Raw genomic sequence first — 17,152 nt, 5'->3', positions numbered from 1 at the left:
ATTAAATTTCTTACCTGTTGAGTTGGTTAAAAATATAGTGAGGAATTATACTTTAAACTTTTAAATTAAAAATTTTAAATGAGTGAAAATTCAGAGAAAATAATATAGTATATACATAATTGTTTTTTAAGAAAATAAAATAAAAAATAAATATAAAATTTAATCATTGTGAGTAAGTCATGAAGGACAATGTATCTTACTCTATATAGTTAATAACAAAATTAATAGGTCTATTTTTTTCATATTATTTTGTTAGTCAACTTTATAAATTAGAGTATGAGAATTTCAAAAATTTAGAGTGTACAAAATAATGTTTAAAATATGTTCATATTGTTTGTTATAGTGTGTGAATTTTTTTTTTATGAAAAACTTAAAGTCAGGTCAACGTTTATTTAATTTAAATTAACGAGTATGGAAAAGTTAAGTAATAATAGCATACAGAGACCTTCTTCTAAAATAAAAGTCTTCTTTTCATGTATTTGTTACTCTCTTTTTCTCTACTTTCTTTCATGTGGGTTTTTTTATCTTATGATTTTATTTTGTTTTAATTCATATGGATCAAGATCCATCCTTGCATATAAAAACCAAGCTCTATCATCTAAGTCAAATTGATACTTCTAAGTTTTATACACATTATACAAATATACACATTGAAAAACATTAAATTGTTAAATATTATTTTAATATTAAATTTAACAAAAACAAAATTGGAATTGTTAATTTTAAAATACATATTTTTAAAATAAAATTGTATTTCAAAAGAGGAATTCAATGAAAATTGAAATGTTATCCAAACAAATTTTTTAGAGAATTAAGAGGATTTGATTATAAACAATTCACATAACATTTATTTCAATTGTTGAAATATTTCATACAAATATAACATAATAGTGTACTTCATGAAAGAATATAAGATGAAGTTGAAATTACTTGAACTAAAATGAATTATTCAGTTAAGGAAATTGAAATTTCAAATTTTTAAAAAATATTTCAAATAACTAAGAAATATAATTTTAAATTAAAAGAAAATTGAAATTTTACAATTGGAAATGAAAATGTATGGTGGAACACAGATAATTTATTTAACTAATAACCAAAAAAATTTACTTGTTATATGTTGTCTAATTTGTTAAATATTTGTTTGAAAATATTTGTGAGTATTTTACGTACTAAACGAATACTTAAAAAAAATATTTTATAAATTTTTAAAATTAAATCTAAATAAAATTATAAAAAGTATAAAATACAAATTAAATTAAATAAAAATTAATTAAATTTAACTTAATAAAATATAAATTATTTTTAATATTAATTAAATATAACTTAATAAAATATAAAATATAAATTATATTTTTATTTTTATTTTTATAAATAACAAGTATTTGTAAAATAATATTCACATCAAATCTATTTACTAAACAGATATTAAAATATTCGTAACTAATAAATACTCACTTGTATTTTTTCATCTCTACTTAACTAATCATTCTTTTTCATTCAGACTATAAACATACATATTGAAAATATTAAATTGTAGTGCTATTTAAATATTTAAATTTGACTAATATATATATATATATATATATATATATATATTCAATTTAAATTTTAAAATACATACTATTTTAAACTGTTTTTTGTTAAAAAAAGTTGATTATTTTATTAAAAATATTGAAATATAATATATTTTAATTACTTTGTCAAAATAAAATATTTTATAGAAAATGGAGTATTAGAATGGATAGATATTTTAAAATAATAAGATCGATTATTTTAAAATTAAAATAATTCACTAAGATAAATAAACAAAAATTTAAACTTGTCACATTACTTAAAACACAAATCATTTCTATAAAACTATTCTTCTTAATTTTCTCTTAGTTCTCCCTAAGAAATCTCTTTACTCACTCATTTAATCTTCTTAATTTTCCTTTTGTTATTTGTTTGTACTCTATTCTTGATTCTTTGTAAATGTGTGGTCCTAAGGACTCACTTCGATCACAGCCAATAGTGGGTGGAACAATCTGTCCAACAAATATCGCTAGGATAGGCTCTAACTTGGCTCTGATACCATGTTAGAAGTGGGTTTTAGGCCTAACTCAACCCCACAAAATCGGCTTGTAGGGTGAGGTTTGCACCCACTTATATACACTTAAATGGCCTTATCTCTAGTCGATGTGGGACTTCCAACAATTTGTAGGCATTTTTAGAGTTCCTTGAGTCAGAAGCAAGGGTTTTGGCGTTCTTAAAGTTCAGTAGCTTTAGTGTAAGGTAAGGGAAGCTAATTTTATTTTGTAATTGAATTATTGAGTGTAAAATGATATTTAATAGTTCAAGAAAATGATGCATGTTGTTGATTGTGTTAAAATGATTGTTTTTGAGTTTGAAATGTTAGTAAAATAATGATTATTGGTTGAATGATGTTGGTATGTTTTGATGAATTGTTTTGGAATTGATTTTGTTTATAATGTTGTTGAGTTGTTGGTAATGATAATTTGGTTGTAATTTGGAGAGAAGTTGGTTTGGTTTAAGCTACAAGTCATTAGTTATAGTAAAAGTAAAAGTTTGAGAGGTGAATACTAGAAATGGGAGTCTAAGGGAAGAAATATCTATTTCGAATATTTTCTATGGACAATTAGAACTTGTTTGAGTCATGTATAGAAGAATCTGATGTGGAAACAAGTGTTAGCAATAGAGTGGCTTTTAGAAAGGTTCAAATTCATTTTCAAGGGTTTTGACAGTTGAGTTTTTTAGAAAGCGGTTTTAGAGTTACACCAGTGTCTTAGGGTTAGTTCCTAAGTTTTTTAGAACTTGTTTAGGAGTTAAGTTGGGTCAAATCTATAGTGGATCTAATATGGAGTATGTGTGTTGTTTTTGTGTTACGTTTTAAGTTCAATTTGGAGGTTCTAGATAACGAAAATCTAAAATATAGAGGTTGTAGTGAATTTGAGGTGTTGGAGAATTTTTTAAGTCATTTATGACTTGTTAAAACTCTTAGTTTGCATAAATATGAGTTAGAAGTTGTTGTTTTGAGTTTAGGTCTTTTTAGAGCTATCAAATGAACTTAGTGCACTTAACTTCGATCTAATAATCAAAGGAGTACTTTGCCTTAATTCTAAATGTGTTTCTACATCAATTATAAGGTGTAAGAAATTCATTTGGTCATTAGAACAAATCCCAAGTTCATGGGAATCCATCAACAAAGTGTGTTGCCATCTGATATGACGCTTGAGCGCCCCCTAAGTGCCAGATTCTAGTGGCATTAGCACTGAGCGTCAGCCTCAGGGCGTTAAATGCCAGAAAATAGAAGCTAGGATGCCGAGAGCCAGCTTCTGGGAGCTTGAGCGCCAGCTTTTGGACGCTTGAGCGTTAGCTTCTGGGTACCTGAGTGCCAACTCTTTCTTCCTCTTTAGGTGGTTTTAGGCTTTGTTGTGATTTTCTTGATGGTTGTTTATGGTTTTGTGATAGATATTTAGTGATTCATTTGTTCTTTTGCATGGTTATATGAGATTTTTTACTATGTTTATGTGGAATATATGTATGTGATTATGTGTAAAATATGATGATGATGATGATGATAAGTATGTTGTTGATTAAGTGAATGGTATTGATGGACGCAATTCCATGATCCTCGTGGAGAGGTTACATGGTGGTGCCTTGTAGTGTTATTAGTATAAATGACCGGAGTTAAGTTGGAGGTTTATCTTGACGCTCTCAATAACCTCAATCTCAAATAGAGATAGATAATTATGTCGTGGAGAGTAGCAAGAGGTCTTAGTCTGAGGACCTTTCTCCGTGTGACAAAGGACACTTTAACGGACTAACCTTGTGTGGTAGCTTGGATTGAGCCAGGAGTATCACCACTACAAATGCATGAATTATTGTAACTTGACATTCATACTATATTCGGATGGTTAAGTTTAAGTCAATGGCAAGTTTAGGATGAATGTTTATTTTTATTTTTTGTGTAATATAATGTATGATGGAATTTTAAGTTGATTAAGATGAATTGTTTTACTACTAGCTTACCCTTATTGTGTGTATTTTTTTTCTTTTGTAATGATTACCTTAACTGGTGTGAGTTTAGGAAGGAGACATCTTTCCGGTTAATTTAGCATAAAATGAGAAAAAACATTATAGATAGATTGAGTTTCTTCAGTGTAAGAATTCTTTCTTTATAAATCTCAATTCTCTTGTAAATTATAAACTATATAACATTTTATTTTAATAATTTTATATTATTAAAACATGATGTTACAAATTTCAATAATAAATTTTATTTTTAATTTTTTAATATTCAGAGTACATATATTTTATATTAAGGAAAAAAATACAAATAATATTTTCGAGATTTTGAAAATCTCTGTAAAGAAAATTATTCTTTATTTATTTCTTTACATGACACCATAGTTAATTTTATCTTTAAGATTAAGATTAAAGATCCATCTATATATATATATATATAACTCTTACCGAAATGTCTTTATATGTTATGTATATTTCATTAAATGTTCATCAAAGTTTCACCTTTATCAAGAGAACACTAAGTCATTACTATCTATGTTTGATAAGCCGAATGCAATTTACCAATCAAAATGAATATAAAATAATGTATCAATAAATTTTGTTTAGCATAAAAGAAAAATCCTTAACATAATTGCTTTTATTTTTTTAAAAAAATGGTAACAAATCAACAATGAAATTACATATTTAAAAGTAGATTAATTAATATTTTAATATTTTTTCTAAAAATAAAAGATACTTTACTTTATAATACATACGTTTATTTTAGGTTTAATAATGTACTCTATATACATTTTCTATTAATTTAAATTTAAATTGAAACATTCACTCTAAGAAAATGATTAATATATAGTGCATCCAAAATCTATATTTTTGCATTATATCCTAATCAGGACACATTCACACCGCTTTACCTTTTTACTTACAAAATGAATATTTTTTATTATAATATAATATTTTATTAAATGAAATAAATATAAAGTAGATATTTTTAACAATCATGATGTCAATTTTTTTTCCTTTTTCTCCCTCTATATATAACAAAATGTATTAGTAAAAATATATTTATCCCTTAGACAATGCGAAAACAGTGTGATGATTATTCACGTAAAGCTTTAGATCAATTACATATTTGTAGGTAAATATTATAATTAATATTCTTACATTTTAAAAAGAATATGTATATTAAAATAATTGATAAATAAAATGCATATAAATTTGCATGTTTAATTACCATCTCTCAAATTTTTATTTATTAATTTCCATATATATAATAAAAACTTGTTAAGTGAAATAATTCAATTTTATTGATAATATTGTAAATTCGTATGCCAAATTAGTTGTGTATGACGAAAGAAACAATATATAGAATTATTGTAATTGTAACTAGAATTATTGTATATATCTGATTATAGAAAAGAAATTATAGTTATAATTACCATAATTTTTTATATATTGTTACGCATATCATACATTCAATTTTATTAATATAAAGATCGGATATTTTGATATCAATTCAGTGCATAACTTTTTTTTTAAGTAGTATTTACGCAATCTTTCAACTAAAATTTATATATATAATGAAATACTTTTAAATTTTCTTAAAAAATCATAGACTTTATCCACTCAATAATTTTTTCAATTGAAAGTTTTATCATAAAAATTAAGTGACGCATTCTCTTATATCTCTTTGCATAAATCACTAATCACAACATATCTTTTTCCTGTTATTATTCATATATTTGAAAAGGAAAGTGAGAGTGGGTTCAATGCATACGACTTTGTTTAAGTTTTTGTAACAAATATTTTAATATTGGATTATTTATTTATTTATTTATTTTATAATTGTCTGTATGCATTTCATAAACATTAATAGTATGACAGATACCTATGAAATATAGCATAAAGAAGTTGTGTTTAGATTTGGTTTTTTATGGAACGATGAAGTAAAAGGAAATTATAAGAAAAGAAAGAGGCAAAGTAGCTTTTGATTTCACTGAATGAGTAAAATCTTATATTTTAGTGTAAGGAACTTTTCCTGAAAGTATTTTGACTGTGACGTTTCATTAAATGATGAAGTATTGAGTATACATCCTTTTAAACACACCACTCCAATATTGATTTTTTATACTTATATTCGACACTTTTATCATTTGTTTATTTAGTTCTCTTAATTGGAATTAAGGAAAATAAAGTATTTGTATATATTATTTTGTATGAGTACAAAGATTAAGTATTTTAATAAAAGTTCTTTACGTATATGTAAGTTAAAAAATTATGTTTTGATTTCGTTACATGATATTAATAAAGTTAACTAAACTATCATACATTTAAAATATTGCTGGTTTTAAAGATTGAAATTTCGTTTTTTTTAAACGTTTTTATAAGTTATAAATTATTTTTGTCCTTGAATTTTAAATGATATAAAACTATTAGATGTGATAAAGAAAAATGTAAAAGATGAAAAATATATTAGTAATTTTTACTTTAGGTTAATGTGATGATGTTGGTTGAAGATTATTGATGAATGATTATATACTCAATCATATGTTTTTGGTGTTACATGATAGTAATGAGATTGTCAATTTATTTTATTTTATTTTTTTATGTGACGCATCTTACGAATTTTCAGTAAAAAAGGTAAATTTAGATTAGGTTTGTGGTGTCACGTGGTCCAAGTCCTTTGTATGAGGATCAAAATAGTTGCTCTCAATGCTAATGTAATAGCTCAATATTGTCACTTATATATTTAGGTTTTAACTTTAATGAAATGGAAGAAGTATATAAGTGTCTCATAGCTATACTCCACTTTTGATCTATTGTTAGTTGATTTAATATATATATTTTTGTTTCTGTTGGATTTTAATTATGACAATCTTCTAAAATTTTGGTAAAATAGATGTGTTAAAAAAATGTAAAATTAATATTTAAAAAGATATATAAAATAGTAGTTTAGTTTAACTTGCATGATAAAATATATTGTCACCATCAAACTTAGTTTAACTAAACTACTAGTATAAATTCGAGTCACTACAAATTCAAATTATTTCAAATCATTGTATCATTAAACTTAATAATTAAATTTGATGTATTATCTCTTTTGAACTATTTCATATCATTGTACTATTAAAATTAATAACTAAATTTAATTTCATGGTTTTACTTTTGAAAAACATCACAAAAAATATGAGAAAAAAATGTATATAAATTGATTTTGATCTTAGTTTCTAAGTTATATAAAATTGTTAAGAGTATTATTTTATGACACACACTTCCATGAATATTATTTTACAAAACGTTATACATTTTCATAATAAGACTTAAGTCTGACCATCTATCAAAACACACTAAGAAGTCTACACAAGGGTCAACTTTACATCCAATGGTCATCTCGCTCAAAGGATATATAAAGAAGATTTGAAGAAAAGAGAAAGATGGTGAAAAAGAAATGAAATGAAAAAGAGAAGGAAAAATGGGTGAAAAAAAGAAGAAGAGAAGAATGAAATATATTTACGGCCTAAAAGAGAAAAAAAAAGTTGAAATAGCTGAGGTTGAAATGGAGTAAAAAATGAAGAGAAAATATTGAAAAGAAAAGAAGAAGAGAAGAAAAGAAAGAGAGCACAAATTGAATATTCATCCTATTGCTCATATAGCCTATATACATTGTCTAATGCTCTTCCATCTATAAGGAATGGAGAAGAGAAGGACCAATCATATGGAAATTGATTGAATGTTGAATATAGTGGTTGCTTAGAGTTTACACATTCTATAACTCTTCAATCAAGAAGAACAACTTCCTCAAAGAAAAGAGAAGAAATGAAAGAAAGCATAAGCATGAAAATTGAAGATCAACCTTGTTACTTTTCATGCTACACCGTCTAATGCTTCTCAAACCAATAATCTTATTGAAAAGAAGAGATAAAGAGCAAGCATAAGCATGAAAATTGAAGATTAACCTCGCCATTCTCTAATCCTATATCGTCTAATGCTCTTCAACAAAGAAAACAACCACCATGTTACAAGACTGCATCTCATTATTTTTTCCTTTCTAAGAGAGTTAAATTGAGATTGTAAGTGAACAAGTGTCAAATTATGATTGTAAACATATCCTCTCATCGTGCATTAAACTTTTGTATCTTGTAATATCTTGTAATACCCTGTAGTAGATTTGTTGTATGTTTTGGAGAGAAATAAAACACTTGTAACCATGAGTGGATGATACTCAATTTAGGCAACGTATTAGGTTGGTATCAGGTTTTCTAGGGATGCCAAGGGTGGCTAGAATACTCAAGATGTCAGGAGTGGCTAGGATACTCAGGATGTCAAGAGTGGCTAGAATACTCAGGATGCCAAGAGTAGCTAGAATACTTAGGATACCATAAGTTGTTTAGAATACAACATTTCATATTCATAGATATGTGCCTACCTTTATACAATTAGATACAAAATTATCTATTTTTGAAACAGGAATAAAAGTAGTAGATCTTTTAGCTCCTTATCGTCGCGGAGGAAAAAAAGGACTTTTCGATGGAGTTGGAGTGGGTAAAACAGTGTCAAAGCTCACACAGGTGTATCTGTATTTGGCAGAGTAGGTGAGCATACTCACGAGGAAAATGATCTTTATATGGAAATGAAAGAATATGGAGTAATTAATGAACAAAATATTGTATAATCTAAAGTAGCTCTAGTATATGGTCAAATGAATGAACCACCCGGAGCTCGTATGAGAGTTGGTTTAACTACCCTAACTATGGTGAAATATTTTTGAGATGCCAATGAGCAAGATGTACTTTTATTTATCGACAATATCTTCCGCTTCGTTCAAGCAGGATCTGAAGTATCTGCCTTATTGGGTCGAATGCCCTTTGTTGTTGGTTATCAATCCACTTTTAGTATTGAAATAGGTTCTTTACAAGAAAGAATCACTTCTACCAAAGAAGGGTCCATGGCTTCTATTCAAGCAGTTTATGTACCCGCAGACGATTTAACTGACCCTACCCCTGCTACGACATTTTCACATTTAGATGCTACCAATGTACTATCAAGAGGATTAGCTTCCAAAGGTATCTATCTAGTAATAGATCCTTGGATTCAACCTCAATTATGCTCTAACCTCGAATCGTTGGTGAAGAACATTATGAAACTGCGCAATGAGTTAAACAAACTTTACAATGTTACAAAGAACTTCAAGATATTATAGTTATCCTTGGCTTGGACAATTATCCAAAAAAGATTGTTTAACTGTAGCAAGAGCACGAAAAATTGAGTGTTTCTTATCACAATCTCTTTTCGTAGCAGAAGTTTTTACTGGTTTAGTTGAAAAATATGTTGGTCTAGTAGAAACAATTAGAGGGTTTAATTTGATTTTTTTTCTGGAGAATTAGACAGCCTTCCTGAACAAGCTTTTTATTTGGTAAGTAATATGGATGAAGCTACTATGAAAGCTACAAACTTAGAAACGGAGAGCAATTTGAAGAAATGACTTTAAATCTTTGTGTATTGACCCCCAATCGAATTGTTTGGGATTCAGAAGTGAAGGAAATCATTTTACCTACTAATAGCGGACAAATTGGAGTATTACCTAATCAATTGCCTATTGCTTCAACTGTTGATATAGGTATTTTGAGAATACATCTTAAAGACCAATGGTTAACAATCGCTTTGATGAGGAGTTTGCTAGAATAAATAATAATGACATAATTATTTTAGTAAATGATGCCGAAAATGACAGTGAAATTGATTCATAATAAGCACAACAAACTCTTAAAATAACATAAACTAATTTGAATAAGATTGAAAGCAAGATATAAACAATTAAAACAAATCTAACTATTAGACGAGTTAAAATACGAGAGTATTAATATTATTTCATAACAAGTTCAAATTCTTCTAAACACTTTCCATAAAATCTAACGGTTCTAAATATACATTCACATTTATTTATGAGATATTATATTGTAAAAAGAATTTAAAAATATTATTTAAACTCTTATTTTTATTACTTCCAATGACTTCACGCTCTTTATAAAAAAAAATTAAGCTTTTTCTTTTTTCATTTTATTGTCCAATAAGTGTTCCTCTTGTTTGTTAGGTTGATCGTAAAATTAGATGACTATACTAATGAATTTTAAGAAGTTTGATTGGTCATCGTTTGTTAATTTATTAATTTAGACTTTTTATTTATTTATTTTGGCAATTGTTCATGTACAGTAGCTTAGTTATGTTGCAGACTTTCATTATCAACTACTATTTCTTAAGATTCAACAGTGTATTTATGATGCGGACTTTCAACAATATTTTTTTATAAAATATTTCAATTATCATAAAATATTTTAATTATCATAAAATATTTAAAAATATTGATGAACAACCTTTTTTTTTGTATAAGAAAAGAAAATCTAACTAATACTTAACTTTAATAAAACTGGAGAAAAATCTATTGGCTTTTAGAATTTTGTATTAAATATGGCCCAACATGATGCAAGTTTTGACATTTATTTTAACTCAACTTTATCACTCAAGTGAATGAACTTGGACATTCAACTTATCCCATTTGTTAAGACAACCAAACCAAGATTTCTTCATCTACTTTTTCTTATGTGCCTTGTAATAATAACAAGTAAAAAGAAATCAGTTATATATGCACTTATTAGTAGTGAATTTGATTCAAGAAATAAGACTGAAACTCAACAAAGAAAATGCAAAAATTTAAATCTTTTCATAATTACTAGTTAAAAAAACATGTTTGCGTCTTTATTTTTTTATGATAATAAAAAATAATAAAATTATTTTATTATAATTATAAAATCAAATACAATATTTTTATAATTTTATTGTAAATAGTTTTTATTTTTTAATAAGTACTTTTATAATTAAAGAATGATTAAATTTAAAAAAATGTTAAACTGAAAGAAAATAATTACATTTTAAAAAATGATAAAATTGATAAAGTAATTATTTTAATTTAAAAACAGAATAAATCTAAATGAATGTGAACACTAAAAAAAAATACTTTATATATAAATATAAATATTAATCAAAATCACATTAATTATAGTTTAATGAATTGGTTTCAAATTAAATTTTATTAATCAGATTTAGATGACACGTCTATTTAAGTTTTATAAAATAAAAAAAATAATGTTTATTATAAATAAATGCTTGATTAAATGATCTAGTTAATTTTAATTGAGACATTTTTAGTCAACTTGTAAAGTGTTTATAAGTGGTTCAAATTATAGTTAAGGCATTATTGAATTTGAAATTAATTTAGATATCATAATCTCAATTTTATTATCAATCTTGTCAAATTAATCTTAATCAATAAGATGTAGTTGTTAAAGAAAAAGGGAAAAATAAATCAACAAAAATGGCAGAAATTAACAACAACAAAAAAAACTATATATGATTGATATGTAGCAGTTGCGTCACACCAACCAACTCCTGAACTTGTTATGAGAAAATGAATCTATGAATACTTTCATTATCAATGTTTAATGAAGCTCTGTTGCTTGTTCCTATATTGTAAGACACAACACTTTTACCTAAGGTACATTGCACATTTCCAATGCACATTATAGTGTTATAAGTGAACTTTAAATTTAACTAAATTTCATAAAAGTGGTTTGTAAGATAAGGTTTGCATTCAAATATACTATTAATTTGTTTTATCTTTAATTGATGTGGGACTTCCAACACACCCCATCAGTCAAAGTATATACATCTCAAGCATGAAATTAGACATTAGCATACGGTCTGATAACGGCCCGATAACGGATAAAACAATATATCCAACAAACAACAAATATAACTAGGATAGGTTTTAACAATGGTTCTGATATCATGTTAAAAGTGGACTTTAAGTCTAACTCAATCCCACAAAATTTAGTTTGTAAGATGAGATTTACACCAATTATATTATTAATTTACCTTATCTCTAATCAATATGTGAGACTTCCAACACATTCCTAAAATAACATTTAAATCGTGTTTATTTGAGAAGAACAAGACACGGATTAGTGTTATTTTTTAAGTTACATTTGTAATTGTCTATGCACTATGAGACATGGAACAGACACCACCATGCATATATTTATATTTCTACATAAATCAACTACCAAAGGGTCCCGTGATTCAGATTCTTCACTCACGGGTTACCTTAGATTCACTGTTTTTTTATTTTTTAATGTTTATTTGTGTCACCTAATGTTTTTGGTTGTGGAAGTGAATTTGGTGAAATCGATGACCACAAGTTCTATGTTGCCGTCTGAAATGGAAAAGAAAAAAAAATTACGTCGTTTTGAAATGGATGTTAGATTATGTATCTAAACACTGATTAATAATTAATAAACAATAAATTTTTATATAAGTAATTTTTAATTCCTTTTAGAAAAAAAAAATGAATATAAAAAAAAACAAATAAAAATACGAGTTCAAAGATAGAAATCATGATTCCTTTATATACTGACAGACTATTTTTGTATTTTTGTGTTGTATCATTTTAAAAATATGTGAACTATATATTGATATTTGTTTTGGAAAATCATTGTGACAAACGCTTCTTAGAGCTTCGATGCTGTTTATGAAGATTGTTGGAGCATAGTAAATGATTTTATACGAAGAACAAAGTTTCTGTTTCTTTTGGTTGGACTATTCTAACCTTTTTTTTTACTGTTTATAATATATTTTTAAATAAATAGTTATTTAACATCATAAATATCAGCATGTCTTATTTTTAATATAATAAAAATATAAATTATATTTTTCTTTTTATTTTATTTAAAATTTATTAATAATTGAAGTAATTAAATATATATTTGATCTTTAATTTTGTTGTTTATATTTATTTATTATATTAACCATTAGAAAAATTTAAATAAAATTAATTGAATTAAAAAATTTATATTAAAAGTAGTTTTTTTTTATTATATAATAAAATATATCAATAACTATGTTTTAGCGAAGACACAATTTGAAATGTTTTCTTTTATTTAATTTATTTAAATTGAGAGTCGTGATTAGAAATAAAAATTCAATACTTTATTTATAATTTAAATATTATATTTTTTCCTCTTGTTATCCTTCAATCATTATATCAGATATGAGATTGAATAACAAGAAAGGTGAAATCTTACATTTCAGAATCTCTCTTAATTTATTTTACTAACTTTTAAATTAGTCTCTCAAATAGTTTTATTATTTTTAATATTAGTTTTTTTATGATTTTTTTCATTTATTATTTTATTCCCAAATTTTGATGTTGTGATGTATAGTTATTGTAATATGTAAAAAAGAAATACAAGGCACAGTGATAGTTAATAGTAAGGTTGATATATTTTGAGTCCATGCACACAATTTATGATTATTATACATTAAGAAGTTGATACATGAACAAATGTTTTGACCTATTCGTCTGCGTTATGTCAGAAAAGATAAATTGAATAAATTTGTCACTTATTAATATAAATAATAATATTTAATTTTAATAATAAAAAAGTTACAAATGGAATAATTATCTTCTCAATGCGAAATAAATAATTTGAGTTACAAGTAACTTATTTGGGTTAAATATGTTTTTAGTCCTTCTACGTTTTATTATAGCATTTGGATTGTTTACACTGTTTGACATATTTTTGCTTCAATGTTAACTGAGAAACGCATTTGAAATAATAAATAAAGTTAAAAAAATTGGTAAAAAAGACTAAAACCAGAGTTTTCTAAAGTTGAAGGACTAAATTGTACCTTAGTTGAAAATGGACTAAAACCAAAATCGTCGACTAAAAACATATTTAACCCAACTTATTTTAATGCTTGCATATTAGTACTTATATTGTATAAAACAAATATTTATCTTTAAATAACTAAACTTTGAAATAATTTTTTTTTAATATTTCATAAAAATAAATATTTTTTAAATATATATTATATTTAAAATTTATGATGAATAATTTAACTTCAAATATTAAATTATTTTGGTATAAGTGGTTCAAGGTTTATGGATAAGGAAGGTGATGAGATTGAGATGGGATCTGGTATGACCCAACAATCTTGTGGATAAGCCCACCAACTAAAAGGGTTAATGTGAATGTCTTTTGCTTTATGCACCCCTGTAACATCCAACCACACCTTCATAATTATTAAAATAATATTTAATCCTTTACAATTCTTGAAAGTTCTTCAAAAAATTTAGAACTGTATTTCTAGAAAAAAAAAAATTGAAACAGGATTTTCTAAACAAAACTTTTAGGACAAAATTTTCAAAAAAAATATGAAAGACATTTTGAAACAAGATTTTTGAAATATTTTTTTCAATTTAAAAACAAAATTTTTGAACTAGACTTTTCATAACTTATTTGATGCTTTCCATAACACGAGTTTTGCTGATTATATGAGATACTCTATAAAATAAGTTCATTAAACCAATTTTTGTATAAACTCAACATTTTACATCACTAATATATATATATATATATATATATATATATATATATATATATATATATAAAATCTCTTTGTAGTATTAGTATAGGATTTCAGTTAATGATCATGGAGTGCTGGAAGAAAAAACCATGTATATATGAGAACTCTCCCCTATTGCTTCCATTTGAGTTTGTGAAAACAAAATTTTACATCTTAATTTAGTAAATAAACAAAGTCTAAAGCTAGCATTTCCCAGCCCAAAAGAGAGATAAAATAGTAAAATTAAATTTAATAAAAAAAGTAATTAATTATAATATTTACATAGTAATTAGATTTTATTTGCAAGCACACCATGTTCAAATAGTGTTTATGATCAACCAAAAGATGTAATTTTAAATATGAAAATATATCATGATGACAAGACTACAAAATTTATATTAAAAAAAAGATTAGGGGTTTCATTGAAGAGAATACACACTATTAAAAACATTGTTATTAGAGTTATTTGCATGTTGACCCTGTTTAATTTATAGAACAAAATGTAATATGAATGTATAATTTATAAATGAAAACAAAAATATTGAAGTACCGAAAAATGGAATACAGTTGTAAATCTGCATTAACTAATTATATTATTACTATTATTATTATATGCATGGTGATTATACTTATTTACATATATGTTTGTTTCAAAAAAGAAAAATCACAATTTTAATATTATTGTCATTTCAGGTTGAAAATAAAGATAATTTATATATTTACTTATTTTCTAGTTATAAAACACTCCTTTAACACAAACTTCTGATTATATTAAAAAGAAATCATATAGTAAATAACAAGGAATTACAAAAATTTGGTGCCTGACTTCTTATGTAGACACAATATGTTTAATTAGATTTTTTTGTTTCATTGATATACAAATATAGTTTCCTTCTTTATTTGATTGGTGAGAATGAGAAAGAATAATGATAAGTCAGAAAAATAAAAAAAAGAAGAATAATTATGGATAAGTATGAAATAGCTTATCATTATTTTTTTAACATGTTATTCTATTTTGTTTGGTTTGGGGTAGGTTCCAAATACTTTTCTTTTGTTTGATCCTTAGACGGAAGAGAAAGGTGGAAGAAAGTCTTATTCATACATTTAATTTTTTTTTATATCTGAATATTTTTTTAAATTTTCTCATATAAATAACAAAAATTTATTAAATCTCTATTTACTTTTTTAATTCACGTAAAATAATTTCCATAACTTGTCAAAATTTTCGAAATGCTTATCACAATCAATCATTTACCATCCTGTAATAATTGAAGTACATAACATGACATCAGAAGTTGATTTTGAGTCTCTTTGTCTAAATATGAACAAAACACAACACTGTTAACTTAGTTTTTCCTTTTGTTGTTAAGCAACTAATGTTATTCTTTGTTCTTAACAGTGTTATTATTACTATGTAGTTGTGAATGCATTTTGTAAGGTTCCAAAAAGACAGAAAATCAGTGTCAAGCTGAGGTTTAGGCAAAAGCGTAGGAATGAGGCACATGGCGACCACACTCCACACACTAACTAAGGTAGAATTTCGTGTTACGTGTCAATGTCCTGTTTCATTTGATCTACCATGAGCCACTAGATTCAAATTCAAGTATCCACTATAAATTAGTGGTCATCACAAACACACAGAAAAAACCTTCACCTTTCTTTTCTGTAGAAATAGATGCTACCTATAGCCATAGCCACTCACACATGATAACATGAATTGATGCACAAACACTTTCATTCTTCTAAATTATCTAACTTACCCTTTCATTCTGCATATGTACAATTACATTCAGACACAGAATTTGTGCACGATGTGATGTGTGATGTGTGAGTGTAGCATCTTTCAAACAAACAAACCAAGTGCTCATATTCAACGGTTCTAATGATGCAACTACATCATCATCATCATCATCATCACCATCTTCAAAATGCTAGGCAGAAAGTTCTGCTATATTTTCAGCACCCAATTCATCACACTTCAATTATTATCCTATGAGCTGAAATCAGCACACATAGACTGATAAAGTTTCAGACCAGATCTGATTTGCAAGATATAAACTTTTTATTTCCCATATCATTTAATTGCTTCAAAATACCTTATTTTATTAATATTATTTATATTATTAAGAAAAAGAAGAAAAAAAAAGAAAGTATTGATCCAAGTTTATCAGAATTGTATCGTTTTCAAACTGGATGCTGATATATGACAGGGCAACCCATCCACTAAGGGATGCAATGGCTCAGCTTAGTCTCCTTATGGGAAGAGAATCTTTGCCACTAGTTACAAATGTTATCAGAACCTCATGCGAGGGTAAAAGTGGAAAAAAGGTGGGTCAATAGTAACGTTAATTAGTCAAAGCAAACAACAGAAAGAAAAGCTTTTGTTGCCATGGCAAGTGCATCCAATTCATTACCTTTGTGCGTGTGCCTGTTGTGTGTATATATATATTCTGATTCTGAACGCATATATATGTGGTTGGACAGATGAACCTTGTCATTTTTTTCAAAGTGGCACATATTTGCTGTTCTTGTGGCGAATCTGTGAAAAGTAAATTTTCGATAGTCAAAACTGTTTGTTCCTCGAGACTTTAAGTGTATAGTTTATGGGTTCTTCTTGAAGAACAAAATCCATCAAATTATGGAGCAACACTTTACAGAAACAAAACAAGGT

This window comes from Vigna radiata, chromosome 8, assembly GCF_000741045.1.
Source record: "Vigna radiata var. radiata cultivar VC1973A chromosome 8, Vradiata_ver6, whole genome shotgun sequence".
Classification (NCBI taxonomy): Eukaryota; Viridiplantae; Streptophyta; class Magnoliopsida; order Fabales; family Fabaceae; genus Vigna; species Vigna radiata.
Note: the sequence above shows the minus strand (reverse complement) of the source record.